Here is a 6,212-nt window from a genome sequence, read left to right as displayed (position 1 = left end):
GCCTTGTTTGTTGTAAATCTTCGCCCTCATAAAGGCTTTATAAAGTAGGACAAACACTCCTCGGCTACTGGCCGAGGAGGTGGAAGCCGATGGTCGGTCAACAAAGTTTTGTACAATGCGGATCCGAGCATTAATGACGTAAAGTACTTGGATACATAGAGTCATTACACATAATTTGTGATTTTACTATGGATATTGATCCTTAATTCGGCCACCTGTGCCCGCATTAAGGCTCGGGGGCTACTGGGCTTCGGGCTTATTATTTACAAATATTAAAGGGGCACATCGATCCCCTGATCTGGTATTGCCACCCGACCAGTGTCTCGGGGGCTACTGCATTGCTTGTCCAATGCAGAAAATTTTATGTGCAATATAGTTTCCGAGGAGATTTTGATCCTCAGGTTGGTCGGCCGCACCCAACCTGAGTCTCGAGGACTGAGCACGCCGCTTTTAGTGTCCCGAAGTATTCTGCTGAGCTAGGACTTGATCCTCAGGTCGATTCTGCAAATCAACCCGAGTCTCAGCGGCCACTGGGATCAGCGGTCTTACATCATCCTTCATGTGCATCTCGGGTTTTAGACCGATACACACCTTGAGGGTTACTGGCTATATATCTCGGCAAAGAATAAATTGCACCAATAAAAAATATTGAAAAAAAATCGGCCCATAGCCGGGGTGGTGCACCACCTCGGAAGCAGTCCGGCATAAAGCTCGGGCGCTAGTGGCTGGCTCCATAGAGGGCATTTCCGGCATTAAGCTCGGCTAAACTCCTTCAACTTTTTTGAACCAAGGTGATATGACACCTCAGATATAGTCCGGCGTTGGAGCTTGGACACAGTTCGGCGTTGGAGCTCGGATACATTCCGGCATTGGATCTTGGAAAGCAGTCCGGCATTGGTGCTCGGCTGCAAAAGATACCTCTAATGCAGTCCAGCGTTGGAGCTCGGACGCAAGAGGACACTGCCTCCCGGGAACAACTTCAAACCCGAGGTGTGGCATAAAAATAACAAGGCATAGATAAAGGCCAGAAACTTAAAGGGGCTCCTCGGGTACCCGACGTGTAAACCCGTCGAATGCACTTCGGCGATCCTCGAGATCGAAGATAAAGAAGATTTGTTGAACTAGTTTTCAAGACCGACGACTGAAGATGAAGAACAGTTCGGAAGAATCGAGGAGCGTCCCTAACTTGAAGACCGGTTCAGGGGGCTACTGACGTGTCCTAGACTAGGGGGTACTCAACATGTCATCTCCCAATCTGATAGATTGGGCCGAGGACCCCCGTGGCCATATACTCATGGGCCAGTTCGGACAGCTGCCGCATACAAGGAAGATTCCACAAGACTTGGCGATCAAGACAAGGACTTCTCCCCACCGGCGTATTCGGCTAGGACTCTTGTTAACCTAGGCCTCTGGTGCATTATATAAACCAGGGCCAGGCTAGTCGATAGAGAATATATACAACAATCATACCATAGGCTAGCTTCTAGGATTTAGCCTCTTCGATCTCGTGGTAGATCAACTCTTGTAATACTCATATCATCAATATCAATCAAGCAGGACGTAGGGTTTTACCTCCATCAAGAGGGCCCGAAATTGGGTAAACATCGTGTCTCATGCCTCCTATTACCATCGATCCTAGATGCACAGTTCGGGACCCCCTACCCGAGATCCGCCGGTTTTGACACCGACACTCGACTTGTTGCAAAAGGTTTTTGACAAGTTCAAGGGATTGACTACGATGAGACCTTCTCACCCGTAGCGATGCTTAAGTCTGTCCAAATCATGTTAGCAATTGCCGCATTTTATGATTATGAAATTTGGCAAATGGATGTCAAAACTGCATTCCTGAATGGATTTCTGGAAGAAGAGTTGTATATGATGCAACCGGAAGGTTTTGTCGATCCAAAGGGAGCTAACAAAATATGCAAGCTCCAGCGATCCATCTATGGACTGGTGCAAGCATCTCGGAGTTGGAATATACGCTTTGATAAGTTGATCAAAGCATATAGTTTTATACAGACTTGCGGTGAAGCATGTATTTACAAGAAAGTGAGTGGGAGCACTACAACATTTCTGATAAGTATATGTGAATGACATATTGTTGATCGGAGATAATGTAGAATTATTCTGCAAAGCATAAAGCAGTGTTCGAAAGGAGTTTTTCAAAGAAAGACCCCAGTGAAGCTGCTTACATATTAAGCATCAAGATCTATAGAGATAGATCAAGATGCTTGATAAGTTTTTTCAATGAGTACATACCTTGACAAGATTTTGAAGTAGTTCAAAATGGAACGGTCAAAGAAAGAGTTCTTGCCTGTGTTACAAGGTGTGAAATTGAGTAAGACTCAAAGCCCGACCACCGCAGAAGATAGAAAGAGAATGAAAGTCATTCCCTATGCCTCAGCCATAGGTTCTATAAAATATGTTGTGTACCAGATCTATTGTATACCCTACACTATTTTTGGCAAGGGAGTACAATAGTGATCTAGGAGTAGATCATTGGACAACGGTCAAAATTATCCTTAGTGGAATAAGGATATGTTTCTCGATTATGGAGGTGACAAAAAGGGTTCGTCGTAAAGGGTTACGTCGATGCAAATTTTGACACTGATCCAGATGGCTCTAAATCTCAATATGGATACATATTGAAAGTGGGAGCAATTAGCTAGAGTAGCTCCGTGCAGAGCATTGTTGACATAGAAATTTGCAAAATACTTACGGATCTGAATGTGGCAGACCCTTGACTAAACTTCTCTCACAAGCAAAACATGATCACACCTTAGTACTCTTTGGGTGTTAATCACATAGCAATGTGAACTGGATTATTGACTCTAGTAAACCCTTTGGGTGTTGGTCACATGTCGATGTAAACTATGGGTGTTAATCACATGGTGATGTGAACTATTGGTATTAAATCACATGGCGATGTGAACTAGATTATTGACTCTAGTGCAAGTGGGATACTGAAGGAAATATGCCCTAGAGGCAATACTAAAGTTATTATTTATTTCCTTATATCATGATAAATGTTTATTATTCATGCTAGAATTGTATTAACCGGAAACATAATACATATGTGAATACATAGACAAACAGAGTGTCACTAGTATGCCTCTACTTGACTAGCTCATTGATCAAAGATGGTTATGTTTCCTAACCATAGACATGAGTTATCATTTGATTAACGGGACCACGTCATTAGGAGAGTGATGTGATTGACTTGACCCATTCCGTTAGCTTAGCACTTGATCGTTTAGTTTGTTGCTATTGCTTTCTTCATGACTTATACATGTTCCTATGACTATGAGATTATGCAACTCCCGTTTACCGGAGGAACACTTTGTGTGCTACCAAATGTCACAACGTAACTGGGTGATTATAAAGGTGCTCTACAGGTGTCTCCGAAGGTACTTGTTGGGTTGGCATATTTCGAGATTAGGATTTGTCACTCCGATTGTCGGAGAGGTATCTCTGGGCCCACTCGGTAATGCACATCACTATAAGCCTTGCAAGCATTGCAACTAATGAGTTAGTTGCGGGATGATGTGTTACGGAACGAGTAAATAGACTTGCCAGTAACGAGATTGAACTAGGTATTGAGATACCGACGATCGAATCTCGGGCAAGTAACATACCGATGACAAAGGGAACAACGTATGTTGTTATGCGGTTTGACCGATAAAGATCTTCGTAGAATATGTAGGAGCCAATATGAGCATCCAGGTTCCGCTATTGGTTATTGACGGGAGACGTGTCTCGGTCATGTCTACATAGTTCTCGAACCCGTAGGGTCCGCACGCTTAAAGTTCGATGACGGTTATATTATGAGTTTATGTGTTTTGATGTACCGAAGGAGTTTGGAGTCCCGGATGAGATCGGGGACATGACGAGGAGTCTCGACATGGTCGAGACGTAAAGATCGATATATTGGACGACTATATTCGGACATCAGAAAGGTTCCGAGTGATTCAGGTATTTTCGGGAGTACCGGGGAGTTACGGGAATTCGTATTGGGCCTTAATGGGCCATACGGGAAAGGAGATAAAGGCCTAAAAGGGTGGCCGCACCCCTCCCCATGGGCTGGTCTGAATTGGACTAGGGAGGGGGGCGCCCCCTTCCTTCCTTCTCCTTTTCCCTTCCCTTTCCTTCTCTCCTACTCCTACTACATGGAAGGTCTCCTAGTTCTACTAGGAAAAGGGGAATCCTACTCCCGATGGGAATAGGACTCCCTAGGGCACGCCATAGAGAGGGCCGGCCCTCCCCCTCCTCCACTCCTTTATATATAGGGGCATGGGGCACCCCAAAGACACAACAATTGATCTCTTGATCTCTTAGCCGTGTGCGGTGCCCCCCTCCATCACAATCCACCTCGATCATATCGTAGCGGTGCTTAGGCGAAGCCCTGCATCGGTAGAACATCATCATTGTCACCACGCCGTCGTGCTGACGAAACTCTCCCTCAACACTCGGCTGGATCAGAGTTCGAGGGACGTCATCGAGTTGAACATGTGCAGAACTCGAAGGTGCCATGCGTTCGGTACTTGATCGATCGGATCGTGAAGACGTACGACTACATCAACCGCGTTGTGCTAACGCTTCCGCTTTCGGTCTATGAGGGTACGTGGACAACACTCTCCCCTCTCGTTGCTATGCATCACCATGATCTTGCGTGTGCGTAGGATTATTTTTGAAATTACTACATTCCCCAACATTTGATGCATCACCCTTTCCTCTTCAAGGGAAAACCAACGCAGTGCTCAAGAGGTAGCAGTAGCACACAAAGTGTTCCTCCGGTATTCGGGAGTTGCATAATCTCATAGTCATAAGAACATGTATAAGTCATGAAGAAAGCAATAGAAGTAAAAAAATGATCAAGTGCTAAGCTAACGGAATGGGTCAAGTCAATCACATCATTCTCCTAATGATGTGATCCCATTGATTAAATTACAACTCATGTCTATGGTTTGGAAACTTAACCATCTTTGATCAATGAGCTAGTCAAGTAGAGGCATACTAGTGACACTATGTTTTTCTACGTATTCACACATGTAGTATGTTTCCGGTTAATACAATTCTAGCATGAATAATAAACATTTATCATGAAATAAGGAAATGAATAATAACTTTATTATTGCCTCTAGGGCATATTTCCTTCAAAAAGATATTACTCACATAAATAGAACAACCATTATTCTCCGATTTAAATGAATAACTGTCCCGCAATAAACAAGATCCAGATATGATGTTCATGCTCAACGTGGGCACCAAATAACAATTATTGAGGTCTAAAGCGATGTAGAGGTAGCGTGCCGACAGCGATCACATCGACTTTGGAACCATTCCTAACGCGCATCGTCACCTCGTCCTTAGTCAATATTCGTTTATTCCGCAGCTCCTGTTTCGAGTTACAAATATGAGCAACAGAACCAGTATCAAATACCCAGGTGCTAGTACGAGCATTAGTAAGGTACACATCAATAACATGTATATCAAATATACCTTTGTTCACTTTGCCATCCTTCTTATCCGTCAAATATTTGGGGCAGTCCTGCTTCCAGTGACCATTCCCTTTGCAGTAGAAGCACTCAGTTTTAGGCCTGGGTCCAGCTTTGGGCTTCTTTCTGGGAGTGGCAACTTGATTTCCATTCTTCTTGAAGTTCCATTTCTTTCCCTTGCTTTTTTTCTTGAAACTAGTGGTCTTGTTAACCATCAATACTTGATGCTCCTTCTTGATTTCTACCTCCCCGGCTTTAAGCATTGTGAAGAGCTCATGAATCATTTTATTCATCCCTTGCATAATATAGTTCATCGTGAAGCCTTTGTAGCTTGGTGACAGTGATTGAAGAACTCTGTCAATAACAGTATCAACTGGAAGATCAACTCCCAGCTGAGTCAAGTGGTTATGATATCTAGACATTTTGAGTATGTGTTCACTAACAGGACTGTTCTCCGCCATCTTGCATCTATAGAACTTGTTGGAGGCTTCATATCTCTCAACCCGGGCATTTGCTTGAAATATTAACTTCAACTCTTGGAACATCTCACATATTGCTCCATGACATTCAAAATGTTTTTGAAGTCCCGGTTCTAAGCCGTAAAGCATGACACACTGAACTATTGAGTAGTCATCAGATCGAGCCTGCCAGATGTTCATAACATCTGTAGTAGCTCCTACAGGAGGCCTGTCACCTAGCGGTGCATCAAGGGCATAA

The sequence above is a fragment of the Triticum aestivum genome, chromosome 2A (assembly GCF_018294505.1).
Source record: "Triticum aestivum cultivar Chinese Spring chromosome 2A, IWGSC CS RefSeq v2.1, whole genome shotgun sequence".
NCBI lineage: Eukaryota > Viridiplantae > Streptophyta > Magnoliopsida > Poales > Poaceae > Triticum > Triticum aestivum.
Note: the sequence above shows the minus strand (reverse complement) of the source record.